This window comes from Theobroma cacao, chromosome 3, assembly GCF_000208745.1.
Source record: "Theobroma cacao cultivar B97-61/B2 chromosome 3, Criollo_cocoa_genome_V2, whole genome shotgun sequence".
Lineage (NCBI taxonomy): Eukaryota > Viridiplantae > Streptophyta > Magnoliopsida > Malvales > Malvaceae > Theobroma > Theobroma cacao.
The window spans coordinates 21,621,725-21,639,461 of record NC_030852.1 but is presented as its reverse complement, the minus strand read 5'-3'; positions in this window follow the sequence as shown (position 1 = coordinate 21,639,461).

Sequence of the window (17,737 nt, the reverse complement as noted above, 5' to 3'; positions counted from 1 at the left end):
ATTCCTCTTTCACCCAATTTCTTTCTTTTGGGTTTCGGTACCTTAATTACAGCTCTACATCCCCAAACCTTCATATAACTTAGGTTTGGTTTCCTTTTCTTCCATTGCTCATATGGGGTCATTCTAGTTTCCTTTTTAGGAACTTTATTTAATATGTGGCAAGCTGTTAACAAAGCTTCTCCCCATAAACCTTTTCCAAGACCTGAATATGATAATATAGCATTTACCATTTCGGTCAAAACCTTATTCTTCCTTTCTGCTATGCCATATGTTGTGGTGTGTAAAGTGCTAAAATATGATGGATTATTCCAGTGGAGACAAAATAACTTCGACTATAATATTCTCCACCTCTATCTTATCTTAAACACTTGATAAAAGATTCACATTGTAATTCAACTTCTGATTTATAAATCTTAAATTTATTAAGCACTTTATCTTTAGAATGCAACAAATATATATAGCAATATCTAGAGAAATCATCAATGAATGTGACAAAATATTTCTTTCCAGCTAATGTAGGTGCACTATGCATATCACACACATCACTATGTATTAATTCAAGTAATTTGGTATTTCTTTTAACTTTAGGAAAAGGATTTCTAGTTATTTTTGTTAGCATGCATGTATTGCATTTATCAATATTTGGATTAAATTTTGGAAATAAGTCTATTTTATACATGTCATCCAATCTTCTATAATTTAAATATCCTAATCTATAATACCATAAATAAGAAGATTCAATCATATAAGCAGAAACAACTATTTTACTCTTATTATTATTAACAATATTTAATTTGAACATTCCATCACACAAGTAACCTTTTCCAACAAAAATTCCCCCCCTGGACAGAATGAATTTATCTACCTCAAATATAAGTTTGAAACCAAACATATTTAATAGACTTCCAGATAATAAATTTTTCCTAACTTCTGGAACATAGTATTCATCTTTCCAAATTAAAGTTTTTCTAGAAGTGAATTCAAATTCAATAGTCCTTTTGCCTTTAATCATTGCTGTAGAAGAATTTCCCATGTATAGGAAATTTCCACACTCACTTGGTGCGAAATTCTTGAAAAGACTCTTGTCATTGCACACATGTTTTGTTGCTCCAGAATCAACCCACCAAGCATCATTTTCTTCAAGCACATTGATTTTAGAAATCATGGCTACAAAATTTTCAGAAGCTTTTCTTCTTGAAGAATTATTTTTCTTCTTCAACAATCGACATTCATTCTTGAAATGTCCTGGTTTTTTGCAATAGAAACATGTGCTTTTGTTTTGTTTTTTGAATTTCAGACTATTAGCAATCTACTTGAACCTTTTTTTGGTAGGTTTAGTCGTCTGTACTTCCTCCACAACATGTACTTTGGCTTCACCAAAAAGAGCAACTTGTTTTTGTTTCTTGTATTCCTCTTCAATTCGAAGATGATTTGCTGAAGCCTCAAGAGTTATTTCTTCCTTTTTGTGTTTCAAACTTCTTTTAAAGTCTTTCCCTGATGAAGGAAGTTTGTTTATAATGGAGGACACAACTATAGTTTCATCCATTTTCATTTTATATTGTTTAAACTGATTAAGCATTCTTTCAATTTCTCGTAGTTGTTCTATAACAGAACACCCATCGACCATTTGATAATTAATAAAACAACTAATAAGAAATTTCTTACTTATTGCATCTTCTGTCATGTACCTGGCTTCCATTTTGTCCCATAATTCTTTTACAATAGCTTTGTTTTGGTATGTGTCAAATACACCATCAACCAAACCATTCAAGATGTGACCTTTACAAATATAATCGGCATTGTCCCATTTTTGCCTCTCTCTTATTACAGCAAGAGACTCATTTTCTCCTTCTTCTAGTTTAGGTATAGTCAAAATATAGACAACTTTTAAGGTTGATGGTAGGAAATGCATCTTCTTGTGCCATCTTAGAAAGTTGCCACCATCAAACCGGTCTAATTTTACAAAGTCAGAAGTCATTTCTCTTAGTGTTCCACTTGCAGCGGCCATTGTTGGAACGAAAGTAAAACCTTAAGATTATTAGAACACCAAACTTGAAAAACTTGGAAATTGGCTTCAAGGCATGTATCAATGCCACTATCCTTAAGGTTTTATTTGCCCTCACTTGTAGTGTGCAAAATAGTTATTGGTGTATAAACCTCGAAGATACAATGAACCCCAATGATTGATGGTGTTTTGCACTAATGAAATTAATCTACTGAGCACTCACCGGAGTATAACAAGATTATTAAACTTCTATAGTATTTTTCTACAGGAAAATACTATAGAAGAAAACTTGAGAAATTTGATAAAGGAAGGAAAGTAGTTGTTTTTTGATGTACATTTTGTTGGATAAAGAGGGTCCTCTTTTATAGGCATAGATGCGTGTTCCCAACAGACACTGTTTGTATCTATTTTAAAGAGTTGCTCCTGTTGGTCTTTTCCAATAAACGTGACTCTTTTTCTTATTTTTATTTTCAACAGATATAACCTTTTTTTAATTTTAATTTCCAGTAGTCACAATTTTTCCTTCTATTTTGATATGAAATTATATCTTTTATTTGAAAATGTCCAATAGAAACAAGGTAGGGAGAGAAAAAAAATTGGAGAAAAGCTTTGGATTGGAATCAAGGTCTAGAAACAAAATTGAAACTGTAAGTGCTCCATTCCCTACCACTATCCCTCTTCCCTCTTTCTTTTTACTGAAATATTTCACCAAATCAAGCTTTCTCCTTTGCATGGAACATCTCAATCATGTGGGTGAGCTTGAAAAAAATTTGGGCTTGATTCAAGGTTATGAACAAAATAAAGGAAAGAACCTTCCCAATAACACAATCTAGTTGACGTCAACAAAAATCACACTTGAAAGTTGAATCTTGAAACACAATGGTCAATAAATTAATGGTAGAGACCTAGCTTAGAAAGGACTAAACAGGCTTAATAGGTTGAAAGCTTGAAATGGTTTGACTCATTATTTTCTTTTTTAAAAAATAAATTCAAATAGGGAGAAAAATGCCCATCATGGGAAGGAATTAAAAAGAAATTAAAAGGCTAAAGATGTTGAAAAAGAGAAGGAAGACTGGAAAAAGAAGAGAAAAAAAAGCTTTGGTGGATGCATTTTTAGATGCTATTAATTTGAAGATATTTTAGTCATTTTGTAAAATTCATTGATACTATTTGAGATTTTGAGACGAATTGTCCATTTCTAATAGTAATGGATTTAGACTGAATTATGATTAAAACTTAGAAAGGTAAAAGTAATTTATCCAAAAAAATTATAATTTTAATATAAAATATACTAAAATCAATAAATTTTTTCTTAAATTTCATAAAAAAAATAAAAAATAAATAGACCGTAGCTATTTGCTAATGCTAAAGATTTCTCACTTTTTGATGACTTGGTTTTGCTAATTGGTATGATGAAGGAGAGTGATACCTACGATTGGTATCTAAAATTTCTACCAAAACTTCATCCACATTTATTACTTGAGTAAGTCCAAATATTCTAATCGGTAAGGTTGTTGATTTGAAAGTATCATTGCATCTCTAGAAAGAAGCAGTACTAACTTTCTTTTACTATTTAAGATCGAAGTTTTGCCTAAAGTAAGCCCACGAGATAAGGTTAAATGTTTATTTTTTTTAGAGAAAACTTGAGGAATGATTGAGAAGAAAGAGGGGGAGAAATATTTTGGAAATTTATATTGAATGTAAAAAATGAATACAATCTGGTTTTTATATTCTATTTTCTAAAAGGGAGAAATAACAGAAGATTAACTAACAGTACACGTAATCTAACTAACTTTTATAGTGTGGTAAAATGTAAACTATAGACAGTAATAAATAAAGGTCAAAGTACTCAAATAGTCCTTATAATAATGAATTTTCATCAAATTAGTTCCCGTACTCAAATTTGAAGAAATTTAGTTTCTTGATTTTGATAATTGGAGCAATTTAATTCCTCTCTCTAACAACGTCCAATTTTGTTTTTAAAAGGGTTGACATTATTGTTGAATTTTCACATAAGTGCATGCCATCGCAAACAAGTAATATAATGATAAGTAAAGTATCGTTTCAACAGGGATTTCTTCCTAAATTTTTTTACTAAATACTAAAATTTATAACAAATCAATCTTATTTAAGTAATTGAAATTTTCAGAAAATTAATTAAAACTCAATTAAAGCAATCACTAAATTAACTAACAAAAATTAAAGTTACTTAAGAAAGACAATAGACTAAGACCTAGGATTATGAGTTCATGCAATACTTCATCTGATACTAGCTTCTCTTATTATTTACCTTCTTAGTAGTTTTACTAACCTAGAATCCAAAGCTACTTACACGTCTCTGTCGAGATGTTTGCACAAATACCTAATTTAATTAGTTCACTATATGTCTATAAGAATCAATTAAATTAAGTTCATTAAGCTAGAGTCCTAATTTGGCTATGTATGGTAATTAGTGTATGTCTACCTGAATCACAAATCAGATTACTTAAGTGACGTGAACATACACTATTCAACTCTTAGTCCATTCTAAAATTTCTCTGTCAAATCTCAATTAAATTCAAAAATTAGTTAATTGTTGATCAAACAATTAAAAGCATTATGAATGGATTTGAATAACCAAAACTATATTCATTCATAATAAATAAAAAAGAAACTAATATTCAACTTACATGTTGAAATCCGCCATAATCCTAAGAAAGCAAATTAGTTCATGATGTCTAAGTAAAACATTATCCAAAGAAATTTAGCCATGAATTCAAGTCAAAGAAAATAAGAGAAAAACAAAACAGAGAAAGAAACTATGTTGAAGCTTTTGATCTTGAATCTCTCTTAATCTCTCTTGCTTTCTTGCTTGATTCTTAGTTCTGGTTCTTCAGAATAGCTAGTGCTGTCCTCTCTAAGAATTCTCTGAAAAATTTCCTTAAATAAACTCAAAATTAATCTAATTTCCAAATTTTCCCATCATATAATTACTTTTGGAAATAGGCTTCAGCGCGATGGCTTTCACTTTGAGAGCTGTGACCCTTAACAATTCTCACTTTGAAGTTTGCCTCAAATTCTTTTCATTGCTGGGGCTTTCATTTGAGAGCCACTGCTCTCAATAGTTTTGGCTTGTTTTGCTCTCCTAGTGCAATACTGTCATTTTTACACAGATTTGATCACCTTTTAGTCCAAACTAGGCAAAGTAATAGACATCAAAGTTGTAGCTCTTCCTCTCATCTTTCGAGTGGCCCAAGAATTACCTCATTTGGAGTTTTGTACAAAGAGTTATGATAAAATACCACAACATGTTTAGCAAATTCTACACCTAACCATCTTACACATTTCACTTCTATGTAGCTTTTTACACTTGAGAAGCTTCAAAATAGAGACTAAATCAATGATTTCTCAAATTAAGACTTTTGATATGAAAATGAGCTCAAATTACTCAAATTAAAAATAATTCAACATGCATTAAACTAAATAAAGAAAAATATAAAAATGACCTAAAATTAACTTGAAAACATAAGGATTATGCTAATTTTTATAATCAAAATGTGGCAAATTAACTATATGTCATAGAGTTATCAAACATTAGCGTTGACGTACTAATGAGGTGTGATTGAGATGTTGACGCAGTAATGCCACATCACTCTGTCATGATGACGTGGCATTACCACATCACCTAAACATTCTAAAATGGTGCTACCACGTGGCTTTGACATGCTGACATGGCACTAACATATTGATGTGGCATTGCCATGTGGCAGATCAGAAAAAAATTTCCCAAAAAAAAAATCTAGGCAACATCAGAGAGACTAAATTGAAGAAAAATGTATGGTACAGGGAATAAATTGAATAAAAATTTAGTGCATGAGGACTAAATTGAATAAATTTTCATGTTTAGTGACTAAATTGAACAAAAAAAATTATTTTAATTAAAGAAATTGGTTGAGAAAATGCCATGTGGCTTTTTTGTCAGATGGCTTCAAGGGGTATTATCTAGCTTTGCTTGGGATTTCATGTCTCCTTAACCTTGATAATTAGCCTTAAATAGTGGCTAAACCTAAAACCCAACTGCTATTCTCGTTGGAGTTGTTAATGCTTGGAATTTTGACTACTTGAAATCAAGAGACAACCATAAATCGAGAGTGAAACCCAACCTAAACCCTGAACTGAAAGTGAAATCGAAAAGCTTAAAAGCTTGAAACTGAGAAAGTTTGAAAGCAGGAAAGTTTGAAATCAAGAAACCTTGAAACCAAGAATGCTTGAAACCAAGAAACCTAAAAAGCTTCAAAGCTTGAAACTGAGAAAGCTAATCGCTGAAAGCTCTAGAGAAGGAAGGAAATTAAAAAGAAGAAAGGGAAAGGAAAAGGAAAAGGCTAAGCTTGTGGAAGAGCGGGGTAGGTTAAAGTACTAATGAATTTGTGGTGCCAATATGCTAATTTGTTGTGGTCTTGAATGTTTTGTCTACCATTGTGTTTTTGTTGCTGAAATTATGTCCATTAACCCATTATTTATTATGAGATTGAATGGATTTTTTTGCCACACGTTGATGTCTTTGTTTTTATAGTATTAGGTTGTGTTCAACGTGTTGATTTGGTTTTGTTTTTTTCATTTGTTATTGTCTACCATTTGTGTTTTCTTTTGTTATCAATTAATTCTTTAAATTTATAATGCAAATAATAAGCCTGATTAAATATGCTTTCATCATAGGGGGACCTTGGTTCATACCCCCAAATTTGCATATAGAAGTGGGAAGAGGAAGTTGGTAGATGTACCGAATATTGATACCATATGTTATTGGACTTTCTTATACATGGTAAAGGTTTTACAATATGATTTAGGGTTGATTAGAGGCTTATATTATGAAGATGGGACTGATTTGAGAACAATTTTAGATGATAAAAGTGTCATTGATATGTGCGACTTGCTTAAGGAGAAAGGTGTTCTTTTTGTTTATGTTGAGCATGGGGACAATGCTTAATAGGGTACTCCAATTCGTGGAGCCCTGAATGAGGATGTGGATTTTCTATCATGAGATGATGAATTTGGAAATGGTGATAGTGAAACAAATGACAATGAAGAAAAAGGTTTAAATGAAGATAAAGAAGGTTTAAATAAAAATGGTTTTGATATAGCATGGTTAAATGATGAAGGGGAGGATGAGTTGGCATTGGTTAGGGAAAAATTAAAAGAATTTAAGGAAAGTAGAGACATGTTGATGGTTGCTGGATTAAAGGAATTAGATAGGGAAGGGCCCTTTGTTAGTAAGGCCATTGTCGGGAGTCCAAAAGGTAATGAATCAGTAGCTGTAGGCCTATCTAAAGTTATTGGAGGCCCATTTGAAGCTACTGGAAATGTTGATGGCCTAGTTGCTATACCATCAAAGGTAGAGCGACATAGTGATTATATTGAATATAGTGACCTAAGGAGTTCTATTTCTACAAGTTCTAGGTCCAAAGTTGACATGGCACAAATGGTTAGGTTGAGTGGGAGGTTCTGTACTTCAGATTTGCAGATATCAGACTTTTTTGTTGGTCAATCTTTTAAAGATTCGAGACATTTTAAAGTTGTTTGAGTGAGTATAGTATGGCTACATAGTTTGCTTTCATTTACAAGAAAAATGACAAGTTGAGAGTTAGAGCTAAATGTGCTGTAATTGACTGTGAATGGGAGATACTAGCTTCAAAGCACGAGAATGATAACTCATTTAAAATGAAAACATACCTTGGAACCCACCATTTTCTGCCCACAATTAAAAACGAGTGATGGCAACGGTTATGGCTAAGAAGTTGAAAGATGATATCATCAAGATGTCATTCTTAAAGGCAAGACAAATTAAAGTGTTGGTGAGAAAAAAGCTAAGTGTGACAATTGGTCTAAAAATGGCTAGAGGAACCAAGTTGAGAGTGATGAAGCAAGTGCAAGAGAATTATGTAAAGCAGTTTAGAAGATTCAAAGAGTATGATAATGAGCTTCTAAAGACACATGAAGGATCAACCATTAAAATACAGGTGGATAAGTCTGCACTAGATGAGGTAGTAGTGTTCTATTGAATGAACATTTGCTTTAGGGCATTAAAGAATAATTTTTTAAAAGGCTACAAACCTAAATTTGGATTGGATGGTTGTTTTTTGAAGGGTTTAGTCAAAAGATAGCTTTTGATTGATGTTGGCTAAGATAGGAACAACCAAATGTTCCCCCTAGCATGAGCAGTGGTCAGTGGTGTCAAGAACAATGATCATTAGAAATGGATTTTGGAGTTATTATGTGCTGATCTAGGCATCGAAGATTGAATGGGGTGGACCAGCATGAGCGAAATGCAAAAGGTAGTTTTTCTCTTTATTTTAATTGGCACTTTTTTTAGTCCAAATGTGGCTATCAAAGTTGCAAATATCACAATTTTGTATCTAAAACAATAAATAAGACTATTAGAATTTTTTTAATATAATTTGATATTATGTACTATTGTAGACACTAATTTTTAATTATGAGTATTTAAATGGGAGCTTTTACGCTTTATATGTGTTTTTATTTTTATTTTATTTTACTTTATTTTATTATTTTATTTTATTTTCTTTTATTTTTAGGCAAATTCAATTAAATATGTAGTGGACTTTGGGGCTTAGGCTTTGTCTTGCTTACTCATCAAAAGCCTATTATATTTAATAGGCAAGCCTAATGTTTGATAAAAGGCCCAATGTGATTAAAATTGAAATACAATGGATCAAAATTAAGAAAACAAAATTAAGACTAATAAGCTGAAATTTAAATGATCTAAACAAATAACATTCTGGAACTCAAAATAAAAAAGAGAAAAATAGAAAATTTTGAAAAAAAGAAAAACAAAAAGCTAGTTAGGCATAAAACAAACCCATGCTCAGCTCAGCAGGGTGTGTTTGCACCTTGTCAGGCACGATTGTGCCCTGCTAGTCACGAGAAATTCACGTCTGGCAAGATGCCTCTTGGTGTTGTGGGGCATAGGTGGCTGCATCCCCAACACCCAATAGGGTAGCTATAAAATGTTGCCCTCTTCCCAAATCACTAAGGAAAAAACCAACTTTCAAAAAGAGGATTTTCATAAACCTTAGAGGAAGCTGAATTTCAAAAAAAAAAAAAACCCTAATGAAATTCTCGCAGAGCAAACTCTAACATCAAAAAGCCCTAACTTTCCTACTTTACCAGTCACATATTACAACCACAAGAAAACAAAAAAAATGCCTTAAAAACATAAAATCCAAGAAATGTGCAGTGAGAGAGAAAAGGGGAAACTGTGGGTGTGAAAGGGAGTTGGTTATTGAGGAGGATTTAGGGAGTTTTAGGTTTCAAAGTTTTTTAGATCGTTCTTGTTTCTTTCGATTGGAGGACAAAGAGGGGGTGGGTTTTTGGTGAAGTAAAAAGGAAAAGGCTTTGATGTTGTATTGATGGGGAATTGAGTGGCGGAAGTGTCAATGTTAAGAGTGAAGAAAAAAATGAAGTAGCCGTTCGACTTAGAGAAAGAAAGTGGAGAGGGGAAATGAAGAAAAAAGGAGAAAAAAGGGCTTAAATACTTAGGGTTTGGAGGCCTAAAGAGGCACTGTTTTTGCAACTGTTGTAGAGGAAAAGGGAGGCTATTGAACGACACCGTCTAGAGAGATTTCAACATACCAAATGGTACATTTTCTTAGGCTTTGGTAGGCTGCTATGGTCCTTCATAGTTTAGTCACTCTTGGGCCAGTCTAGGCTTAAACAAGGTAAGGTCCAATTTCGTTGGTTTTTTTCATTTAAATGTGGTTTGGTTTGAGTGCATTTGGTTGGCCCAATATTTTGTTGAAATATATATAGGTATATGATTAATTAAAATAGGAGGATACAAAAAATATAAAAAAATTATATAATATTAAGGGTAAAAATATGGAGTAAAAAAAAGTAAAAAATTATAAACATGAAATAAATAAATATTTAGGTTTAGAAAGGTAAAATATATAGAAAGAAAATAAATGATAATAGATTTAGGTAGGAAGATATAAAAATAAACAAATAAATATTCAGTTATAAAAAATAGATTTAAATAGGAAGGAATAGAGAAATATTTAGTTATAGAGAAACAAGTCTAGATAGATGAAAAAATATAAAAATAATATATGTATATTTAGTCATAAGGAAAAAATAGATTAGGTAAGTAGTAAAAATAATAATAAAACATGTGGTCATAAAAATAGGTTAGGCAAATAAGTAAAACTAGAAAAAAATATAGAAAAAATATTTATTCACAAAAAGGGTAGATTAAGTAAAAAATATATGTAAATAATAATAATTATAAAATAAAATTATTGGTTATAAAACAAATATTTAGGTAAAAAGAAAATTAATATAGTAAAATAGATGGATACTTAAATTAAAAAATATAGCTAGGTAAAAATAATAATAATAAAATGTTTCTTTATACCAAAACGAAACAAAAAAAGAGAGAAACTTCAAAGAAATAATGAAAAAGCTATAGGTATATTGAAATTTATAATTATATCAAACACAATCCTTGCATCATTTAGATATCATGTCATTGTGTGTGCGAGTCTAAGTTCCGATGATAAGACTTTTTTTGAGAGTTTGAAAAGATGAGTTTTTTCAAAAAAATTTCTAGGTGAAAGGATACCTTCGAGTCCCACCAATATTGTGGGAGGGCTTGGAGAATGTCTTTAATAAAAGGCTTTTGCTTGTGTTAGGGTCTACATTCATGAAAATATTATTTTTACTTCCAAACAACTACCCCGATGATGGAATTAACTCGTTAAATTTGCAAAAGGCGAGTTTCCCAAGTATTTCCTTAGGTGAGAGAGTATCCCCGGAACCAACCTGTATGATGGGCAAATTTGAAAAATATTCTCAATAAAAGGTTTTCGTTTGGCATTATCTAGATTTTATGCCATGTATTTCATAATTGCATCATGTGCACGTCATAGCAGTAAAATCGAATAAATTGTTTTAATTTGCTAATAAAATTAAGATAAAATGAATAAACAATAATTAGGAAAACATAAGAATAAAATCAATGGTTTACGTTATAATAGGATAACAAATGATTAAATGGTACTATTAGTGGAATGGATGTCACGGGGGTGCTAATTCTTCTCTATGTGTAACTATACTCTTGAACCAAACTCTAAAAATTCACAGACTAGATAATTGTTCTTTAGACGAACCTAAGATCAATTTAGGACTCCGTTGAATAGAACAATTTTAACAGGTGGTCGGTTAATTACATCTAAATAAAAAAAAAAGATAAGTGGCGACTCCTAATTTTTCCCTATCTAGCAATCGGCTTCTTAGACCCACACGTTATGATAGTTTGACGACTCCACTAAGGACATAAAGAGTCAAGCTATTAATTAATCATAGGTTATCGTAAGCCTTAAATAATTTAGTGTTTCCTTTAGTTTCAATCATTTATTTTGCATACTTTTGTTTGGTGCATTTATTTATTTTGTTATTGTTATTTTATTACGTCTAAATAATTATGGGAAATTTAGGATAGAGGGATGTGAGACTATCGACCAAAGGTCGGTATGTTCCTTCACACACACGACATGTCTTGCATTCATGCATAAGCTTTCTACTCGGGCTGTATCCTTTGTTAGGAGGGGGTTTAGTACCTTCGCTCTCATGAGGTGATAACCTCCGCATGGGCTAGTGAAGACTCCCACTCAGATTGAACCTAGTCCACTTGAAGCTTATAATGGGTCAAGATCAAGGTGCCTTACTAGTCAAAGTGAATGACAATGAGGAAAAATTTGAGAACCTTTAGCTCCGTTTAAACCACAAACTCAGCATATAAAATACCGTGAGCAGCCTCTTTCTATGTAGAGCTTTACCCATGAGCATATATCCTCTAATTAAGAACACATGAAGGAATCTTGTCACATCTTTTATTCTAAATTCCTCACCACAAAATAACAAAAAATATCATGGAGTAGATAATGTCTAACGACGTAATAAATATTAATGCTATTAATTAGCATTTCCCATCTTTCTTTAAATATGAATTATTTTTAATTTTCATGAATTTCTTTTCATCCTACTAACTTGAATTTATTTTTGCTACTAATGTTATCTTTTTCATGCACACATTTGCATCAATCACGATTGCATGTAGAGAGAAATATTGGTTGTGCAACACCTATTGACCAAAGAAACTCCGATTACATCCATGGCATCATCATCAGTAGGCTTGTTCAACAAATACTAGAATGACTACGAAGCAAAGTTGCAAATAAGACAAGTGCAACATAACAAAGGGAATTGTTTGGTTAAGGGGCACGCCTCAACTCGACTAGAAAAAGTTCACCTCGATCTTGGATAGAATGACTTGACAAAAATGATTAGTGTCTAAGAGTAGTGGAGGCGGACCAATTAGGATGGTTTCTATAGCAAATACAAGTATATCGCATGGCTTCTCTATATACATGTGGCTGATCAATTGCTCAGGGCCATCACTCAGTTTTGGGATCCTTCATATCGTTGTTTCATGTTTAATGAAGTAGACATGACACCAACAATAGAAGAGTATTCATCATTACTTCATATAGAACAAATGCAACCAAACAAAATATATTAGAGAGCCCAAAAGATTGGACATCGAAGGAAGTTAGCCATGTTGTTAGACATTACCATCGAAAAGGTTGATCAGCATTTGAAGAAGAAAGGAAATACTGAGTGTTTCCCATTAAGCTTTATGAGTGACTATATTAAGAAATATATGAAAATTGAACAAGGTCATCTTGCCTTCGCCTTGGTGATATACAAGTTAGTGGTTTTCCCAAAAATCTTAGGCCATGTTGAAGTATCAATCATAAATTTCTTCGATCAAGTGACAAGAAACATTAACCTAGGTCCCGCCATCCTAGCCAAAACATTCAAGTCATTAAATTATTATCGATAGAAAAGTGAAGGGCATTTCATCGGGTGTGCTCAACTTCTCACCATATGGATCAAAAGCCACTTCGAGTGTAAAGTTGATAAATTTTGAAAGCCTTTTCTATCATTGAGCTATCACATTCTTGAATTCTGTGAAAGCGAATGGCCAGTTTACAAGAAAAAGGAAGAATGGATAGTAAGGCTTAAAAGGTTGATAGGTATAAAGGTAACTTGGAGAGCTCCTTGGATGCCTAGAATGCAAGTGATGTATAAATATAAAGATGAGCCGTAGGTATCGCTAATGGGACCTTAAGGAGTAATTAGTTATGCTCTAATAATGGTGCGAGGCAATTTGGTAGTTTGGATCCAAAAAATTTGTGCCCATGACCCCCCAGCTCAATCAGTTAGAGTTCATGTACAAAGAACTTGGGGTTTTGAAGAAGGTTCAAGAAATAGTACAAGCTTGGAAAAAGACAAGTCAGGTGGATCAGGGAAAGTTCATTGACGAGGTCATTGCAAGATATCTAGCCTAGTAGGCCTAAAGAGTAAAAGATGTCATGTGCCCTCTAGAAAGTGCTTCTAGACTCTCTATTGGTCTGAAGCCATGAGATGTTCTCCTTGAAAGTGAATTGGCTAGAGGGAAACTTAAGACAAAAATGACATAGATGAAACACAGATATGAAGCTGAGTTAGAAGAGGTAAAGAAAAAAGCCTCGAGGAAGGTTCAAAGAGCTTAAGATGAACGAGATGAGTGGAAGAACATGTTTGAAAATTTGAATGCGACATGTTTATCTTTGGTTGTTGAGATTCAACAAATGCATACCGCCAATGATACTTTGCAAAACAAGGTGCATTTGTAAGAGCAAACCATAGAAGAATTGAAGAATGATTGCAACCCAATTGAGGCTACCATGGAGGATATAAAGGGCAATATGAAAATGTCAAGTAGTAATACTTTCAAATGTGAGAGGTGGAAAATTTATATGAGCAAGACCTCTAAAGGAAGCGTGCTAAAATGGAATGTATACTGAAGTAGATGAGGGATATAGCTTTCAAAGCAAGGGAGATAGCAAATAAGACTAAGGAGCTCAGGCGAGAGATTCTTCCAAAGGATGAGCTGAGTGAACATTTGATAGGTCAAGTTGCCTCAAGATAGTATAGGATCAATATGAGCGATTTGGTTTTTTCTTTTAAAGCTAATGATGTAAATGTTTATAATGGAACTAATTGGATATTCAATTTTATGGATATAAATTTCTTATGGTAATTATTGTTAGATGGCCACTATTTTTCCACTTACATTATAATTACATGATTCACTTAATAAAGGCATAAAAAATAATAATATTTATTTGTTGGCATTTATTTAATTAATTAATAAAACTCTAGCTTATGAAAATGATCAAATAGAACAAAATTTCAAAGAGTTGATTTCCTCACAAATATAACACAAGGTTCTGCTCGAAGGTCATGAGGGACGAACAATTCGAGATGATGGATAAAATCGAGAAGAAGTAGGAGGAGATAATGGGTTAGTTGACTAAAATCTGGGAACTGATGTCCGTTGATAAGGGAAAGATGGTGATGGGAAGTTCGTGTACATTGAAAGAGATACAAACTTCAGATACCAATGTGGAGCTTGCATATCCACCAGGATTTACCCCGCCACAGATGAGAAACCATCAAGCTCTTATGTCACAAGCTGGCCCATATCCATTCTTTGGAATGTTTTTGCCTATGAGACCACCTTCGACCTATGTTCAAACAAGACCGATTGAGGGAACGAGTCCTTTGAATCCTATCTCTATGCTTAATTTGGATGATCCGAAGGAATAAGAAAAGATTAAATGTGGTTCTTTTGAATCAAAAGATAACCTTGAAACTCATTAAAAGTACGACTTCCTAGAAGAGGTTGCGCGTGGCAGAAAGGATGGACATGTATTGTTCCATGGACATAATAGAGCTTTGTCTTGTACTGGATGTGTTCATCCCCCTAAAATTCAAAAATCTCGATTTTGAAAAATATGATGGCATCAAATGCCCGATCACACACATCACCATGTATTTCAAGAGCATGGCTACATATGCACATGATGACAAGCTCTTGATACATTACTTCCAAGGCAGCTTTATGGGCACCGCGGTAAAGTGGTATGTTCAATTAGACCGCAACCAAATCCATACATGAAAGAACTTTGCTAGGGCTTTTGTAGCCCAATATAAGCATGTTATAGACATGGCCCCTGACCATCTTTTTCTGTAAAATATGGAGAATAAACTCATTGAAAGCTTCAAAGAATATGCCCAAAGGTGAAGAATTATGGCTTCTCATGTTCAACCACCTTTGATTGAAAAGAAGACCATCATGATGTTTGTCAATACCTTGTGAGCACCTTACTATGAAAGGTGGAAAGACTAAGGCTATCTCTTTAGGATAGCCACAATATAGGGTCTATAATCCTTATCACCCATATCCATCTTACCTTTGTTACCCAACAGTGAACAATACCTCCCAAGGACCATACTTGTACCTATCAATGCCAAATGCTTTACTAAGCCTTTACCCTTATGCTCTTGTGCAACGGGCACCCAACCCCATGAATATTCGCCTACCTACTCCCACATCTATTTTAGCTTCAACCACACAACCTACATTGTTTCCCAACACTACAAGTCGTGAGTCAAGAGGTTCACGGAATAGGCAAGAGAAAGTGTAGTTCGACCCAATTCCAATATCGTATGCAGAGTTGTTCACTTAGTTGGTCGCGAATCATATGGTGGCACCTTTATACATAAAACCATTAAAGCCCTCGTTCCTAAGATGGTATAATGACAGCACTCATTGTGATTATTATTATGGAGTTAAAGGTCACTCAATTGAGAAATGCACGGCCTTCAAACATAAGGTGCAAGGCTTGATTAAAGCGAGTTTCTTAAATTTTGAGAAAAATCCAGAGCAAGGTGTTAATGACTATCCATTACTAAATCATGCTAGAGCCGGGGTGAGTATTATAGAAAGGGAGGAGTACATCAAGAGGGATGTTCAAAAGGTGGAAACACCCATGGAAATGGTGTTTGAAGCTTTGGTGAAAACCAACATGCTTGAAGTTTGACTAGATTGTTTTTGCATGAATTGTTCAAAAAGAATTTAAGGTCTTTGTTGCTTGTGTCATAAAAGATTTGTGAGACATTCAATTCAAGATTATAGTTTGTTTCAGGAAGAGGTCCAAAGAATGATGGACGAATCATTGATTAAATTCTATATAGAAGCTTCGAAGCCATCAGTGTATGTGATAGCGGAGGAGTCAGCACAGAATTTGACAAGTTAGGTTAAGATAAAGCCTCTGACTATTTTTTTATGAAGAAAAGGAGAAACTCACCAAAGATAGTATGTCGGTAAAGGTCAACATTGAAGTCCCTAAACCTTTTCCTTACAAAAGTGACAAGGCTGTTACTTGGCATTATAACTATAACATATAAGTCTCCAACATGGGAAAATGGGCAACTATATCCCAACCAGTTCTGCTAGTATAACCGGTGTTGTAGGAATTATTAGTAGTGGACACTGTTTTACTCCAAAAGCTTTGGAGAAACTTAGAAAAGAGAAAGAAAAGGAGAAGGAACGAAGTCCTAGTGAAGATAAAACGTCATCTCAAGGATCAAAAAATGATTCGAAAGGACCTAAAATAGAAAAAGTGGTTACTGAATTCTTAAAATTTATTAAACATAACGAATACAATGTGGTTGAACAATTGAACAAGTTGCCTACTTGTATCTCACTATTGTCTTTTCTCTTTAGTTTCGAACCATACAATAACTCCTTAATGAGGATTTTGAATCAAACATATGTTGATCAAGACATATCAGTGGAAAACTTATACTATATTGTGGGGAATATCTCGGTGGGCAACATTATTTCTTTCAATGATGAAGAATTCTTTTTTGAAGGATAAGGAAATCGCAAGGCTTTACATATCACCACCAAGTGTAAAGGTTGTACTATTGTAAAGGTGCTGCTTGATAATGGTTCATCTTTGAATATGATGCTTATGAGAACTTTGACCCATTTACTGATTTATATGTCCTACATAGGGAAGAGTCAGATGTTCGTGAGGGCCTTCAATGGAACAAGAAGAAAAGTGGTGGGAGATATTAACCTATAGAGGTAGGTCTTTATACCTTCACTATAGAATTTCAAGTAATGGACATTACCCCTTCTTACGATTACTTGTTGGGATGACCCTAGATTCATATGGCAGGGGCAATACCATCAGCTCTCCATCAAAAAGTTAAGTTCATAGTAGAAGGAAGGCTTGGGTGTGTCAATGGGGAAGAAGATTTACTGATAAGTAAACCTGCAGCTACTCTTTTCGTGGAAGTTACTGAAGAAGTGCCCAAATGTTCTTTTTGATCCTTTAAATTTGTCAATGCCATTTATGTGGGAAAAGAAGTGTCACTACCCATCCCAAAGTTATCCAGGACCATTAAGATGACAATTACCTAGACAATAGGGAGAAGGTGCTGAGTTGGGGTAGGATTGGGAAAGAAACTGTAAGGTGTCAGAAGGCCAGGGTGATTATTTCTCCCCTTTTCTCTTTATTATAGTTGGTGAAACAATTCATTAGTTTCTTATTTGTGCAGAGTAGCTTAATTTTTTCCATGTCATCACTCTCACTGAGTCAGAATTATCGATATCTCACCTACAATTTGCTGATGATACGATTATCTCTATGAGGTGGGGTCATAATGATGCTATCAATGTTAGACATCTATTGTAGTGCTTTGAGCTAATCTTTAGGTTGCATATAAACTTTGGGAAATCTTGTACATATCTTGTGGACATTGATGTAAATGTAG